General features: G+C 40.4%; 1 non-coding gene across 1 annotated transcript; it reads left to right on the top strand.

Moving 5' to 3' along the window:
* The first annotated feature begins 13,925 nt into the window (after nt 1-13,925).
* On the top strand, nt 13,926-13,997 carry TRNAF-GAA (transfer RNA phenylalanine (anticodon GAA)). The gene has a single exon. It is a non-coding gene; the product is annotated as a tRNA-Phe (tRNA).
* The last annotated feature ends 4,082 nt before the right edge of the window (nt 13,998-18,079 follow it).

The raw sequence follows: 18,079 nt of genomic DNA, 5'->3' as shown, positions 1-18,079 counted from the left end.
AGTATGAACAAAGTGAGTGGAGTTGATGGAATTCCAGTTGAGCTATTTCAAATCCTAAAAGGTGATGCTGTGAAAGCGCTGCACTCAGTATGTCAGCAAATTTGAAAAACTCAGCAGTGGCCACAGAACTGGGAAAAGGTCAGTTTCATTCCAATCCCAAAGAAAGACAATGCCAAAGAATGCTCAAACTACCGCACAGTTTCACTCATCTCACACTCTAGTAGTGTAATATTCAAAATTCTCCAAGCCAGGAGTGACAGTATGTGAACCGTGACCTTCCAGATGTTCAAGCTGGATTCAGAAAAGGCAGAGGAGCCAGAGATCAATTTGCAACATCCACTGGATCATCAAAAAAGCAAGAAAGTTCCAGAAAAACATCTATTTCAGCTTTGTTGACTATGCTGAAACCTTTACTGTGTGGATCACAGCAAACTGTAGAAAATTCTGAAAGAGATGGGAATACCAGACCACCTGACCTGCCTCTTGGGAAATCTGTATGCAGGTCAAGAAGCAACAGTTAGAACTGGACATGGAACAACAGACTGGTTCCAAATAGGAAAATGAGCATGTCAAGGCTGTATATTGTCACCCTGCTTATTTAACTTATACACAGGGTACATCATGAGAAACACTGGGGTAGATGAAGCACAAGCTGGAATCAAGATAGCTGGGAAAAATATCAATAACCTCAGATATGCAGATGACACCACTCTTATGGCAGAAAGTGAAGAATTAAAGAGCCTCTTGATGAAAGTGAAAGAGGAGAGTGAAAAAGTTGGCTTAAAGCTCAACATTCAGAAAACTAAGATCATGGCATCTGGTCCCATCCCTTCATGGGAAATAAATCAGAAACAGTGGAAACAGTGTCAGACTTTATTTTTGGGGGCTCCAAAATCACTGTAGATGGTGATTGCAGCCATGAAATTAAAAGACCCTAGCTCCTTGGAATAAGAGCTATGACCAACTTAGACAGCTTATTAAAAAGCAGAGACATTACTTTGCCAACAAAATCTGTCTAGTCAAGACTGATTTTTCTGGCAGTCATGTACTGTAAAGAAAGCTGGGTGCCAAAGAATTGATGCTTTTGAACTGCGGTGTTGAAGAAGACTCTTGAGAGTCCCTTGGACTGCAAAGAGATCCAACCAGTCCATCCTAAAGGAGATCAGTCCTGGGTGTTCATTGGAAGGACTGATGCTGAAGCTGAAACTCCAATACTTTGGCCACCTGATGTGAAGATCTGACTCATTGAAAAAGACCCTGATGCTGGGAAAGATTGAAGGACAAGGGGACGATAGACTTGAGATGGTTGGATGGCATCACTGACTCAGTAGACATGAGTTTTGGTAAACTCCCGGAGTTGGTGATGGACAAGGAAGCCTGGCATGCTACAGTCCATGGGGTCGCAAAGAGTTGGACATGACTGAGTGACTGAACTGAACTGAACTGAGGAACATTTGTGATTCATGGAGAGAGGTCAAAATAACTACATTAACAGGAGTTAAGAAGAAGTAGCTTCTAAACTTAATGGGTGACTGTGAGGGGTTTAAACTTCAGTGAAGGGAGTAACTCCTGATGTGGTAGAAATAGCACGAGAACTAGAATTTAGAAGTGAAATATGAAGAAGTGACTGAGTTCCTGCAATCTCATGATAAAAATTTAATGGATATGGAGGTTCTCCTTATTGATGAGCAAAGAAAGTGGTTTCTTTAGATGGAAACTACTCCTGGTAAAGATGATATGAAGATTGTTGAAGTGACAACAAAGATTTAGGACATTATATAAATTTAGTTGATAAAGCAGTGGTGGGCTTAAGAAGATTTACTCCAATTTTGAAACCACTTCTTTTGTGGGTAAATTGCTATCAATCAGCATTGAATGCTACAGACAAATTATTGGTAAATGGAAGAGTCAAATCAATGTAGCAAAGTTCTTTGTTGTCTTATTTTAAGAAAAGTCTACAGCCACTCTTCTTCACCACGCTGATCAGTCAGCAGTCATCAACACTGAGGCAAGATCCATCGTCAACAAAAAGAATATGACTTGCTGAAATCTCAGATGATGGTTAGCATTTTTTTCAATAACTCATTTTTAAATTGAGATATGCACATCCTTTTTTAGATATTCTATTGCATACACATAATTACAATGAATATAAAACATAACTTTAAATACATTTGGAAACAAAAACAGTGTGTTAATCACTTTATTGCAATATTTTCTCTAATGTGTTGATCTGGAACTGAAACTGCAGTATCTCTGAAGGATGCCTGTATATTGTTACTTTATGGTTTTCTAAAATCTTCTGGTAATTATCAGCACACTTGGAAGAGTATGCTTAATGATATATCCAGTGTAATAGCTGGTAGGAGACTGACCAGAGAGAGGTATATAAACTATGGTTTTTCCAAACTCTTGGGACACATCTGTGTGGCATCTTTAATTATAGGCAACTATTTTATGCAAAGAGAAGTGGAAGTGTTAGTCACTCAGTTGTGTCAGACTCTTTGTGACCCCATAGACTGTAGCCCACCAAGCACCTCTGTCCATGGAATTCTCCAGGCAAGAATGCTGGAGTTAGTTGCATTTCCTTCTCCAGGGGATCTTCACTAAACAGGGATTGAACCTGGGTCTTCTGCATTGCAGGCAGATTTTTTACCCTCTGAGCTATAAGGGAAGCCCATTTCTATTCTTCACAGTTCAATTCAATCACTCAGTCATGTCTGACTCTTTGTGACCCCATGGACTGCAGCATGCGAGGCTTACCTGTCCATCACCAACTCCCGGAGCTTGCTCAAACTCATGTCCATCCAGTTGGTGATGCCATCCAACCATCTCATCTCCTATCATCCCCTTTCCTCCCACCTTCAATCTTTCCCAGCATCAGGGTCTTTTCCAATAAGTCAGTTCTTCACATTAGGTGGCCAAAGTATTGGAGTTTCAGCTTCAGCATCAGTCCTTTTGTTGCAGGAAGGAGGACCCCTTCCAGGGCCCGAAACTGGGCTCTTGTCTAACACTTGGAAATGAATTGTCTGAGGAGACACATGTGCTAACAAAGCAAGAGATTTTATTGGGAAAGGGCATCTGGGTGGAGATCAGTAGGGTGAGGGAACCAAGGAGAACTGCTCTGCTGCGTGGCTCGAAGTCTCAGGTTTTATGGTGATGGGATTAGTTTCTGGGTAGAAGGCAATGGCACCCCACTCCAGTACTCTTGCCTGGAAAATTCCATGGATGGAGGAGCCTGGTGGGCTGCAGTCCATGGGGTCGCTGAGGGTCGGACACGACTGAGCTTCTTCACTTTCACTTTTCACTTTCATGCATTGGAGAAGGAAATGGCAACCCACTCCAGTGTTCTTGCCTGAAGAATCCTAGGGACGGGGGAGCCTGGTGGGCTGCCGTCTATGGGGTCGCACAGAGTCGGACACGACTGAAGTGACTTAGCAGTAGCAGTCTTTGGCCAATCATTCTAATTCAGAGTCTTTCCTGGTGGCGCACACATCGCTCAGCCAAGATGGATGCCAGCAAGAGGGATTCTGGGAAGTGGACAGACATGTGGTGTCTCCTTTCAACCTTCCTTGGACTCTTCTGGGTGGTGGCTTATTAGTTCTGTATTCCTTATCAGGGTCTCCTGTCATAAAACAACTCATGCAAATGGTTACTATGGTGCCTGGCCAGGGTGGGCGGTTTCAGTCAGTGTGCTTCCCCTAACACTTTCAATGAATTTTCAGGACTGATTTCCTTTAGGATTGACTTGTTGGATCGCCTTGTAGTCCAAGGGACTCTCAAAAGCCTTCTCCGGCACCACAGTTCAAAAGCATCAAATCTTTGGCACTCAGTTTTCTTTGTGGCATTCTGTCTATCAGATCTAATCCCTTGAATCTATTTGTCACTTCCACTGTGTAAATCATAAGGGATTTGACTTAAGTCATACCTGAATGATCTAGTGGTTTTCCCTACTGTCTTCAATTTAAATCTTAATTTGGCAATAAGGAGTTCATGATCTGAGCCACAGTCAGCTCTTGGTCTTGTTTTTTGCTTACTCTCCAGAGCTTCTCCATCTTCAGCTGCAAAGAATATAATCAGTCTGATTTTGGTATTGACCATCTGGTGATATCCATGTGTAGTATTGAAAGGTTGTTGTTGAATCACACAAAGACGCTGGGATTCTTGGCCCCCGGATGAGAATTCAATCCGGGGCCAGAGACGAGGCTTGATCACTCAGAGCTTTTGTGTAATAAAGTTTTATTAAAGTATAAAGGAGATAGAGAAAGCTGACATAGGCATCATAAGGGGGCAGAAAGAGGACCCCCCTGCTAGTCTTCAGCTGGATGTTATATAGTTACTGCTGCTGCTGCTGCTAAGTCGCTTCAGTCATGTCCGACTCTGTGCGACCCCATAGACGGCAGCCCACCAGGCTCCCCCGTCCCTGGGATTCTCCAGGCAAGAACACTGGAGTGGGTTGCCATTTCCTTCTCCAATGCAGGAAAGTGAAAAGTGAAAGTGAAGTCGCTCAGTCATGACCGACTCTTCGAGACCCCATGGACTGCAGCCTACCAGGCTCCTCCATCCATGGGATTTTCCAGGCAAGAGCACTGGAGTGGGGTGCTATCACCTTCTCCGTATATAGTCACTAGCAGTCTGTTAATAAAAGAAAGCAATGTCTTAAAACTCAGAACGGCACCAGGCCCCTCACCCATAAGATGCATTTTGGGATGATCATGGCACCAAATGGTTCATCCTGGGCCATAAAATGATTAACTTGAATCTCGAAGAAGGGCAAATAGTTTTGTTTACATAGATTAGGGGAACAATATCTGAATATAACATACTGGTTTGTCAAGTAGGTTCTGAGCCAAGAGGCGGGAACCCACTTGAAGACAGAGTTTGGGGTAAATGCATAGTACGTTAGCATAGCTTAAGATAAACATTTCCATAAGAGAAATGCACTGGTTATCTCTAGGTTTGAGAATAGTTAACTTCAGGTGAAACCAGGTGTCATTATGGCAACACAGTATTTTAAGAGAAACTTCCTTTTAAATTTGTATAGAGAAGGAAAAAAATATCGCTAGTTTGTTTCCTCCTGTCGTTTAAGAGAGATAAAAATGTCTGACACTTGCAGGCTACTTCCTGTTTGGAGACCCCTGGCCTTCCTGCCTGTTACCCTCTCAGTATCCTCTCTTGTCGTGTTGGAAGAGGGTGTTTGATATGACCAGTGTGTTCTCTTGGCAAAACTCTGTTAGCCTTTGCTCTGCTTTATTTTGTGTTCCAAGGCCAAATTTGCGTGTTACTGCAGGTATCTCTTGACTTTCTAATTTTGCACTCCAGTTCCTTATGATGAAAAGGACATCCTTTTTTGGTTAGTTCTAGAAGGTCTTGTAGGTCTTAATAGATCCACTCAACTTTAGCTTCTTTGACATTAGTGGTTGGGGCATAGTTTTGAATTACTGTGATATTGAATGGTTTCCCTTGGAAATGAATAGAGATCATTCTGTCATTTTTTATGTCATTTTATGTCATTTTTAGGTCATTCTGTCATATTGTCTATTCTTAAACAATAGCAAAAAAATGCCCAAGCTTGTTTTCATTATGGACTTCTATCTTTTTCTTCAAGTATGCAATCCCAAGGGATCATAGATTTTATGTAAAAGAATAATAGATCTTATGTAGATTAGTGATTCTCAGACATTTGGATTAAACAGACCATTAAAATTTCAAAACAATAGCAACAATAGCTGAGGTGGGAGAAAATAAGATTAAACAGCTTTTCATGGAATCATACACATTAAAAATAAATGAATGGATAAAGAAAATGTGGTGTATGAGTCAGAATGGCTGCAATCCAAAAGTCTACAAACAATAAATGCTGGAGAGGGTGTGGAAAAAAGGGAACTGTCTTACACTGTTGGTGGGAATGCAAACTAGTACAGCCACTATGGAGAACAGTGTGGAGGTTCCTTAAAAAACTGGAAATAGAACTGCCTTATGATCCAGCAATCCCACTGCTGGGCATACACACTGAGGAAACCAAAATTGAAAGAGATACGTGTACCCCAATGTTCATCGCAGCACTGTTTATAATAGCCAGGACATGGAAGCAACCTAGATGTCCATCAGCAGATGAATGGATAAGAAAGCTGTGGTACATATACACAATGGAGTATTACTCAGCCATTAAAAAGAGTACATTTGACTCAGTTCTAATGAGGTGGATGAAACTGGAGCCTATTATACAGAGTGAAGTAAGCCAGAAAGAAAAACACCAATACAGTATACTAACGCATATATATGGAATTTAGAAAGATGGTAACAATAACCCTGTATGCGAGACAGCAAAAGAGACACTGATGTATAGAACAGTCTTTTGGACTCTGTGGGAGAGGGAAAGGGTGAAATGATTTGGGAGAATGGCATTGAAATATGTATAATATCATATATGGAACAAGTCGCCAGTCCAGGTTCAATGCACGATACTGGATGCTTGGGGCTGGTGCAATGGGACGACCCAGAGGGATGGTATGGGGAGGGAGGTGGGAAGAGGGTTCAGGATGGGGAACACATGTATACCTGTGGCGGATTCATTTCGATATATGGCAAACCAATACAATATTGTAAAGTTAAAAAATAAAATAAAATTAAAAAAAAAAAAGAAAATGTGGTGTATGAACATTATGCTACGTGAAATAAGCCAGTTACCAAAAAGCAAATGTGGCATGATTCCACTTACACATGGTATCTAAAATAGTCAAATCCATAGAATCAAAGAGTGACAAGGTGGTTGCCAGGGGTTGTGGGAAGTGAGAGAAAAGGAGTTACTAATCAATGGGCATAAGTTTCAGTCAGTTAAATAAATAAGCTCTAGAGCTCTGCTGTAGAACTGTGTATCTATAGTCAATAATGATGTACACAAAATCTTTTGGAGGAGAGGGAAACAACAGAGGATACTGGATGATTCCTGTATCACTGACTCAGTGGACAGGAGTTGGATGGAATCACTGACTCAGTGGACAGTAGTTTGAGCAAAGTCAGAAATGGTGAAGGCCAGGGAAGCCTGGTGTGATGTAGTCCATGGGGTCGCAGAGTCAGTCCTGACTGAGTGACTGAACAACAACAACAAATTTATGGAGACAGTAGAGCTCATGTTAAGTGTTCTTACAACAATAAACTTTTAAAAAATACTAGGATTATAGCTTCTTTAGAAAAGTTAACACCAAACACTAGTACTGATAATAACAGCAACAGAATAGTAATATAAATTAAACCTAGGTATGACCTGGTAAATATATCACCAACTCAATGAACATGAATTTCAGCAAGCTCCAGGAGATAGTGGAGGACAAAGGAGCCTGATGGGATATAGTCCATGGGGTCACAGTGAGTCAGACGCAACTTAGCAACTGAACAACAACAACAGATATATTTCTACTTCCTAAAAATTGCACCATATACTTAGTTGCAGCTTCTGTTTTTCATGAAGTAACTCTGAATATGCTTCCCAAAGTCCTATAGGATCTGGCTCCTGCATCATCCCTAACTCACCTTGCTTTTCGCCCTCAGCCTCCCTGACTGTCTTGGTTCTTCTAAAGCAGGAGTTTACAAAGTGAGGTACAGAGACAAAGGGGTGCCAAAACAATATTACACTGAGGTCATAGAGAAACTGTTATGATTTATTTTAATATTCATGTACAAATTATAAAAGTAGACTTCACTGATATTTTCAAAAAGAATTACTTGCTTGTTACCTCAGTCAGAAGGTGAACCGTCAGAGAGTGGAGGAGCTCTTTGGGAAGGAGTGGGTGCTTGAAAACTTGGATTGCTAAATGAGTTCACCCCTGCTATTCTGTCACCTTTCAGAGTATTTTAAAGCACTGCTGTTCATGCAACACAGGATTTCTTTTAAAAATAGTTTAACTCTTTACCATGGCTAAACTGAAGTTGCTTTCAAAAACAATCCTTTTAGAATAGAGTTGTGTACAGTCCTTTGGAAGTAAGATGAGCTGTGACTATCAAAATTTCTAATATCCAAAGCTTTGCTAGTTAACAATGGAATGATCCTTAGAATTGTACTTAAAGACAAATTCCAAACTTTTCCTTTTCAAAAAACATGGTTATCTTTTCTGTCATATGGCTTTCTTCAATTTCAAACCTACTAGCAACTTTTTGGAGCTAATTTTGCCTAATCTATTTGAGGTAACTGTGATACTTTAATGAGTGAAATAGCTAATGATACTTTTTTTAAAAAAGAAACTCCTGTTACGGATAAAACTTTTCGAAAGACAGATATGTGGAAGAGTTTCCGTCATTATGATATACACACTGAAAATTGTGTGATTGCAGCACCTGTAAGTGTTCTTATCTCTGCAAACTTCATGTACTTGGAAACAACATTTTCTAATCGCTTAGAAATTTTTCATAAAGAATTTATGTGGATTTTAGATTAATTTGCTAAAAACTGAAAAATACGACACACTCTGCTTAGTTTGCCTGACAACTGATGCCAAGAAATTGTAATTTGCTAGGCTTTTTTTTTTTTTTTTAACTTTTGCTTACTGGGTAAATGGGTTGAAAAACAAAAGCCATAATTTGGTAAGTTTAGCTAATCATGCAATTTTCTTACTTAGATTTGCTACTCTTGTGAACTATTAACATTTTAAAGCTATGATAGTCATACAATTAGTCATTAAAATAAACTGGGCATAGAACCAAAACTTTTAATCACCACATTACAAAGCATGAAGAAAAAATTTTTTAAAGTAAAGATGCATAATCTATTCACAAGTTGATTTCAGTTCAGTTCAGTCGCTCAGTCGTATCCGACTCTTCGAGACCCCATGAATCGCAGCACGCCAGGCCTCCCTGTCCATCACCAACTCCCGGAGTTCATTCAGACTCACGTCCATCGAGTCGGTGATGCCATCTCACAGTGCTTAATTAAATAACAAATTAACTGTGCTAAATTTTTGAGAGAGTGGAAAGGTTGCTGTACCATTCTTGTCAATACTTAAACATTTATATTTTTGTTATTTTTGTATTATACACAAAATATAAATACAATTGTATATGTATACTATTTATGAATAACAAACTAACAAATACTGTATTGTGGTTAAATTTTTTAACCCAATTATACATGATCAAAATCAAATGTGGAGACCACTGGTCTTCTGAGTTGGATTTCTGCCCCAATTCAGGATCATTTCTTTGCCACTTGCCTGATAGGATCTCCATTAATCCCTCATTATCATTCCTCACCTCTTGCTTGTCCTTATCTCAGCTTACTTGACACTTTCTCAGGAACACCTTATCTGATCTCTTTCAGAAGTTAATTATTTTACACTCCTGTGGCTCTTCCTACTTTATGGTCACAGTATTTAAATGCAATAAGTAATTTTGTGTGAATTTCTGTGACTAATGTTTCAACACTCTCGGTTCAGTTCAGTAGCTCAGTTGTGTCCGACTCTTTCTGACCCCACGGACTGCCGCACAACAAGCTTCCCTGTCCTTCACCAACTCCCAGAGCTTGCTCGAACTCGTGTCTATCGATTCAATGATGCCATCCAACCATCTCATCCTCTGTCGTTCCCTTCTCCTCCAGCCTTCAATCTTTCCCAGCATCAGGGTCTTTTACAGTGAGTCAATTCTTCACATCAGGTGGCCAAAGTATTAGAGTTTCAGCTTCAGCATCAGTCCTTCCAATTAATATCAGGACTGATTTCCTTTAGGATGGACTGGTTGGATTTCCTTGCAGTCCAAGGGATTCTCAAGTGTCTTCAACATCTAAATTCAAAAGCATCAATTCTTCGACGCTCAGCTTTCTTATAGTCCAACTCTCACAATCCATACATGACTACTGGAAAAACCATAGCTTTGACTAGATGGATCTTTTTCAGCAAAGTAATGTCTCTGCTTTGTAATATGTTGTCTAGGTTGGTCATAGCATTTCTTCCAAGGAGCTAGCGTCTTTTAATTTCATGGCTGCAGTCACCATCTGCAGTGATTTTGGAGTGCAAAGGAATAAACTCTGTTATTGCTTCCAGTGTTTCCCCATCTATTTGCCATGAAGTGATGGGACTGGATGCCATGATCTTAGTTTTCTGAATGTTGAGTTTTAAGCCAACTCTTCCACTCTCCTCTTTCACTTTCATCAAGAGGCTCTTTAGTTCTTCTTCAGTTTCTGCCGTAAGGGTGGTGTCATCTGCGTATCTGAGGTTATTGATATTTCTCCTGGCAATCTTGATTCCACCTTGTGAATCATCTAACCTGGCATTTTGCATGATGTACTCTGCATATAATTTAAATAAGCAGAGTGACAATATATAACCTTGACATACTCCCTTCCTGATTTGGAACCAGTCTGTTGTTCTATGTCTAGTTCTAACTGTTGCTTCTTGACCTGCATACAGAATTCTCAGGAGGTAGGTGAGGTGGTCTGGTATTCCCATGTCCTGAAGAATTTTCCACAAGTTTTTGTGATCCGTACAGTCAAAGGCTTTGGCACAGTCAATAAAACAGAAGTAGATGTTTTTCTGGAACTTTCTTGCTTTTTTGATGATCCAGTGGATGTTGGCGATTCGGTCTCTGGTTCTTCGGAAGCTCATAGTTCATGTACTGTTGAAGCCTGGCTTGGAGAATTTTGAGCATTACTTTGTTAGCGTGTGAGATGAGTGCAATTGTGCAGTAGTTGGATCATTCTTTGGCATTGCCTTTCTTAGGGATTGGAATGAACACTGACCTTTTCCAGTCCTAGCTTTGTTGTAGTGATGCTTCCTAAGGCCCACTTGACTTCACATTCCAGGATGTCTGGCAGTAAGTGCGTGATCACACCATTGTGGTTATCTGGTTAAAAATACAAAATGAAACAACAATAAAAAAGCTTAGGCTGTGGGCTGCAGGAAGGCAAAGTCCTTGCATCCCTGGCACCTAGCAGTATCTGACCTGTTATAGGTGTTTAATGACCATTCTCAGTTCAGTTCAGTTCAATTCAGTCGCTCAGTCGTGTCTGACTCTTTGTGACCCCATGAATCGCAGCACGCCAGGCCTCCCTGTCCATCACCAACTCCCGGAGTGCACCCAGACTCACGTCCATCGAGTCAGTGATGCCATCCAGCCATCTCATCCTCTGTCTTCCCCTTCTCCTCCTGCCCCCAATCCCTCCCAGCATCAGAGTCTTTTCCAATGAGTCAACTCTTCGCATGAGGTGGCCAGAGTACTGGAGTTTCAGCTTTAGCATCATTCCTTCCAAAGAACACCCAGGGCTGATCTCCTTCAGAATGGACTGGTTGGATCTCCTTGCAGTCCAAGGGACTCTCAAGAGTCTTCTCCAACACGACAGTTCAAAAGCATCAATTCTTCGGTGCTCAGCCTTCCTCACAGTCCAACTCTCACATCCATACATGACCACAGGAAAAACCATAGCCTTGACTAGATGGACCTTTGTTGGCAAAGTAATGTCTCTGCTTTTGAATATGCTATCTAGATTGGTCATAACTTTCCTTCCAAGGAGTAAGCATCTTTTAATTTCATGGCTGCAGTCACCATCTGCAGTGATTTTGGAGCCCAAAAAAATAAAGTCTGCCAGTGTTCCACTGTTTCTCCATCTATTTCCCATGAAGTGATGGGACCGGATGCCATGATCTTCATTTTCTGAATGTTGAGCTTTAAGCCAACTTTTTCACTCTCCTCTTTCACTTTCATCAAGAGGCTTTTTAGTTCCTCTTCACTTTCTGCCATAAGGGTGGTGTCATCTGCATATCTGAGGTTACTGATATTTCTCCCGGCAATCTTGATTCCAGCTTGTGTTTCTTCCAGTCCAGCATTTCTCATGATGTACTCTGCATATAAGTTAAATAAACATAGTGACAGTGACATACTCCTTTTCCTATTTGGAACCAGTCTGCTGTAAATGAATGGATTCTCATTAAAAAGTTTATTATGAATGAATACCAGTTAGACTATTTGGGTATGACCTAAATCAAATCCTTTATGATTATACACTGGAAGTGAGAAATAAATTTAAGGTACTAGGTCTGATAGACAGAGTGCCTATTGAGTTATGGATGGAGGTTCGTGACACTGTACAGGAGACAGGGATCAAGACCATCCCCAATAAAAAGAAATGGAGAAAAGTAAAGTGGCTGTCTGAGGAGGCCTTACAAATAGCTGTGAAAAGAAGAGAATTGAAAAGCAAAGGAGAAAAGGAAAGATATACCCATTTGAATGCAGAGTTCCAGAGAATAGCAAGGAGAGATAAGAGAGACTTCCTCAGTGATCAGTGCAAAGAAATAGACAAAAACAATAGAATGGGAAAGACTAGAGATCTCTTCAAGAAAATGAGAGATACCAAGGGAACATTTCATGCAACAACAGAGATAGTATGGATCTAACAGAAGTAGAAGATATTAAGAAGAGGTGGCAAGAATACACAGAAGACCTATACAAAAAAGATCTTCATGACCCAGATAATCATGATGTTGTGATCACTCACCTAGAGCCAGGCATCCTGGGATATGAAGTCAAGTGGGCCTTAGGAAGCATCACTATGAACAAAGCTAGTGGAGGTGATGGAATTCCAGTTGAGCTATTTCAAATCCTAAAAGATGATGCTGTGAAAACGCTGCACTCAATATGCCAGCCTATTTGGAAAACTCAGCAGTGGCCACAGGACTGAAAAAGGTCAGTTTTCATTTGAATTCCTAAGAAAGGCAAAGCCAAAGAATGCTCAAACTATTGCACAATTGCACTCATCTCATATGCTAGTAAAATAATGCTCAAAATTCTCCAAGCCAGGCTTGAACAGTACATGAACCATGAACTTCCACATGTTCAAGCTGGTTTTAGAAAAGGCAGAGGAACCAGAGATCAAGTTGCCAACATCCGCTGGATCATGGAAAAGGCAAGAGAGTTCCAGAAAAACATCTATTTCTGCTTTATTGACTATGCCAAAGCCTTTGACTGGTGTGGAGCACGATAATCTGTGGAAAATTCTGAAAGAGATGGAAGTACCAGACCACCTGAGATACCTGTATGCATGTCAGGAAGCAATAGTTAGAATTGGACATGGAACAGACTGGTTCCAAATAGGAAAAGGAGTACGTCAAGGCTGTATATTGTCATCCTGCTTATTTGAATTATATGCAGAGTACATCATGAGAAACACTAGGCTGGTTGAAGCACAAGCTGGAATCGAGATTGCCAGGAGAAGTATCAATAACCTCAGATATGCAGATAACACCACCATCATGGCAGAAAGTGAAGAAGAACTAGAGTCTCTTGATGAAAGTGAGAGAGGAGAGTGAAAAAGTTGGCTTAAAGCTGGACATTCAGAAACTAAGATCATGGCATCTGGTCCCATCACTTCATGGCAAAATAGATGTGGAAACAATGGGAACAGTGACAGAATTTATTTCTCTGTGCTCCAATATGACTGCAGATGGTGACTGCAAGCATGAAATTAAGAGACACTAGTTCCTTGGAAAACAGGCTATGACCAACCTAGAAAGCATTTTAAAAAGCAGAGACATTACTTTTCAAACAAAGATCTGTCTAGTCAAGGCTAAGTTTTTTCTAGTAGTCATGTATGGATGTGAGAGTTGGACTATAAAAAAAGCTGAGCACTGAAGAATTGATGCTTTTAAACTATGGTGTTGGAGAAGACTCTTGAGAGTCCCTTGGACTACAAGGTGATTCAACCAGTCCATCCTAAAGGAGATCAGTCCTGAGTGTTCATTGGAAGGACTGATGTTGAACCTGAAACTCCAATAGTTTGGCCACCTGATGCGAGGAATTAACTCATTTCAAAAGACCCTGAGGCTGGGAAAGATTGAAGGTGGGAGGAGAAGGGGACAGCAGAGGATGAGATGGTTGGATGCCCTCACTGACTCAATGGACATGAGTTTTGGTAAACTCTGGGAGATAGTAATGGACAGGAAGCTTCCCTGGTGGCTCAGACAGTAAAGCGTCCGCCTGAAATGCGGGAGACCCAGGTTCGATTCCTGGGTAGGGAAGATCCCCGGAGGAGGAAACGGCAATCCACTCCAGCACTCTTGCCTGGAAAATCCCATGGACGGAGGAGCCTGATAGGCTACAGTCCATGGGGTCGCAAAGAGTCAGACAAGACTGAATGACTTCAATTCACTTCACTTCAATGGACAGGAAGGCCTGGCGTTCTGCAGTCCGTGAGGTTGCAGAGAGTTGGACATGACTGAGCCACTTAACTGAAGTGAACCATTTCAAAGACTGATTTTTGGGAACAATGTTTTGGATTAATGGCTTCCTTTTCAAAAACAATGAAGAAGAGATGAAATAATTCTTATTGCATGTAATTACAATGACTATTAAACAGTTCTGGAACAGGAGAGATAGTATCCTCATTTCAAACCCAGAGGTATTAGTGTTTTTGTTCAGTCATGAAGTCATGTTTGACTCTTTGTGACCCCATGGACTGCAGTAGGACAGGCTTTCTTATCCTTCACTATCTCCTGGAGTTTGCTCAAACTCATGTCAATTGAGTCAGTGATGCTATCCAATCATCTCATCCTCTGTTTCCCTCTTCTCCTCCTGCCCTCCAATTTTCCTTGCATCAGGATCTAGTCCAATGAGTGAGCTCTTTGTATCATGTGGCCACAGTACTGGAGCTTCAGCCTCAGCATCAGTCTTTCAAATCAGTATTCAGGGTTGATTTCCTTTTGGATTAACTGTTTGATCTCCTTGCTGTCCAGGGGACTCTCAAGAGTCTTCTCTAGACCTTAGTTCAAAAGCATTGATTCTTCAGCACTCAGCCTTCTTTATGGTCCAATTCTCACATCCATACGTGACTACTGGAAAACCATCCCTTTGACTCTACAGACTTTGACTGCCAAAGTGATGTCTCTGCTTTTTAATATGCTGTCCAAGTTTGTCATAGCTTTCCTTCAAAGGAGCAAGTGTCTTTCAATTTCATGTCTGCCGTCAACATCTGCAATGTTTTTGGAACACAAGAAAAGAAAATCTGTCACTGTTTTCACTTTTTTTCTCATCTATTTGCTATGAGATGTTGGGACTGGATGTGATGAGCTTGGTTTTTAGAATGGTGAGTTTTAAGCCAGATTTTTAACTCTCCTCTTTAATCCTCATCAAGTTAGTTTCTCTTAACTTTCTGCCATTAGGTTGATATCATCCGCATATCTGAGGTTGCTGATATTTCTCCCAGGAATCTTGATTCCAGCTTGTGATTCATTCAACCCAGAATTTCACATGATTTACTCTGCATAGAATTTAATTAAGCAGGGTAACAATATACAGCCTTGATGTACTCCTTTCCCAATTTTGAACCAGTTCATTATTCCCTGTCCAGTCCTAACTGTTGCTTCTTGACCTACATACAGGTTTCTTAGGAGCCAGGTAAGGTGGTTATTTGTACTCTCATGCTGTGTCAGTTTATGTACCCTATCGATTTCTTGGGATCTCTTATTTTCCTCCAAGTCAGTTATCAACTTCTTCAATCCAGAAATTATATTTCATCCAGGGTTTTTTGGGTCATGAAGCTTATGAAATTCCAAGAACCCCTATCAAGCAAAATAAACAAAATTGTAAATATAGTATTACTCATCCATAAAAATGAATGAAATAATGCTATTTACAGCACCATAGATGGACATAGAGATTGTCATACTGTGAAGTAAGTCATAGAATGACAAAAATCATACGATATCACTTATATTAGAATCTAAAAGCAATGCTACAAATGAACTTATTTAAAAAACAGAGATAGAGTCACAGATGAAGAAAACAAACTTATGGTTACCAAGCGGGGAAATTGCGGGGTGGGGGGGGGAGGATAAATTGGGAGAATAGGATTGAGATATACACACTACTATATACAAAATAGGTAACTAATAAATACCTACTGTGGAGCACAGGGAACTTCACTCATTACTCTGTAATGAATTATATAGGAAAAGAATCTGAAAAGGAGTGGGTCATGTATATGTATAACTGATTCACTTTGCTGTAATTGTGAAACTAATGCAATATTGTAAATCAATTATACTCCAATAAAAATTATAAAAACAATTGGATACAAAACTGAGTTGGTACAATAGGTGGTTGAATATGTTGGATATAATTGTTATGTGAGGAGGGCTAGCCCTAAGTTAACTGGATACAAAGAAGTGACTGAGAATGATAGACATTCTCCTTCTAAAATAAAAATCTGCTACCAATGGTATTTTTCAGAGAACTAGAACAAATAATTTCACAATTTGTATGGAAATACAAAAAGCCTTGAATAGCCAAAGCAATCTTGAGAAAGAACAATGGAACTGGAGGAATCAACCTGCCTCACTTCAGGCTCTACTACACAGCCACAGTCATGAGGACAGTATGGTACCGGCACAAAGACAGAAATATAGACGAATGAAACAAAATAGAAAGCCCAGAGACAAATCCACGCACCTATGGACACCTTATCTTGGACAAAGGAAGAAAGAATATTAAATGGAGAAAAGACAATCTCTTTAACATGTGGTGCTGGGAAAATTGGTCAACCACTTGTAAAAGAATGAAACTAGAACACTTTCTAATGCTACTGCTGCTGCTACTAAGTCGCTTCAGTCATGTCCGACTCTGTATGACCTCATAGACAGCAGCCCACCAGGCTCCCCCATCCCTGGGATTCTCCAGGCAAGAAAAAAACACTCTCCGACATAAATCACAGCAGGATCCTCTATGACCCACCTCCCAGAATATTGGAAATAAAAAGCAAAAATAAATGGGACCTAATTAAAATTAAAAGCTTCTGCACAACAAAGGAAACTATAAGCAAGGTGAAAAGACAGCCTTCAGAATGGGAGAAAATAATAGCAAATGAAGCAACTGACAAAGAATTAATCTCAAAAATACACAAGCAACTCCTGCAGCTCAATTCCAGAAAAATAAAAGACCCAATCAAAAAAATGGGCCAAAGAACTAAACAAATTTCTCCAAAGAAGACAAACAGATGGCTAACAAACACATGAAAAGATGCTCAACATCACTCATTATCAGAGAAATGCAAGTCAAAACCACAATGAGGTACCATTTCATGCCAGTCAGAATGGCTGCTATCCAAAAGTCTACAAGCAATAAATGCTGGAGGGGATGTGGAGAAAAGGGAACCCTCTTTCACTGTTGGTGGGAATGCAAACTAGTACAGCCACTATGGAGAACAGTGTGGAGATTCCTTAAAAAACTGGAGACAGAACTGCCATATTACCCAGCAATCCCATTGCTGGGCATACACACTGAGGAAACCAGAATTGAAAAAGACACGTGTACTCCAGTGTTCATCACTGCACTTTTTATAATAGCCAGGACATGGAAGCAACCTAGATGTCCATCAACAGATGAATGGATAAGAAAGCTGTGGTACATACACATAATGGAATAGTACTCAGCCATTAAAAAGAATACATTTGAATCAGTTCTAATGAGGTGGATGAAACTGGAGCCTATTCTAGAGAGTGAAGTAAGCCAGAAAGAAAAACACCAATACAGTATACTAATGCATATATATGGAATTTAGAAAGAAGGTAATGATAACCCTGTATGTGAGACAGCAGTGGAGACACAGATGTATTGAACAGTCTTTTGTATCTGTGGGAGTGGGCAAGGGCAGGATGATATGCGAGAATAGCATTGAAACATGTAAAATGTCATATGTGAAATGGATTGCCAGTCCAGGTTTGATGCACGAGATAGGGTGCTCAGGGCTGGTGCACTGGGACGACCCAGAGGGATGGGATGGGGAGGAAGGTGGGAGGGGGTTCAGGATGGAGAACACATGTACACTCATAGCAGATTCAGGTCAATGTATGGCAAAACCAATACAATATTATAAAGTAAAATAAATAAAATAATTTTTAAAAAATCTGCAACTCAGCCCCCCTCTAGCTAGATCCCAGTAACGACTGAGGCCATGCTGAAGCTGTCTCAGTTGACAGTAAGGAACCTGTCACAGAGCATAAACTGGAGAGGAAAGTGACAGTGATCTTAACTGACTTTGGTTAAAATAACTTGTTTTGTAAAATTTTCAAGATATATGATCACATGAATACATTGTTAGAGCCCC

Source organism: Bos javanicus, chromosome 8 (assembly GCF_032452875.1).
Source record: "Bos javanicus breed banteng chromosome 8, ARS-OSU_banteng_1.0, whole genome shotgun sequence".
Taxonomy (NCBI): Eukaryota; Metazoa; Chordata; class Mammalia; order Artiodactyla; family Bovidae; genus Bos; species Bos javanicus.
This window is presented reverse-complemented; position numbering and strand designations above follow the sequence as displayed.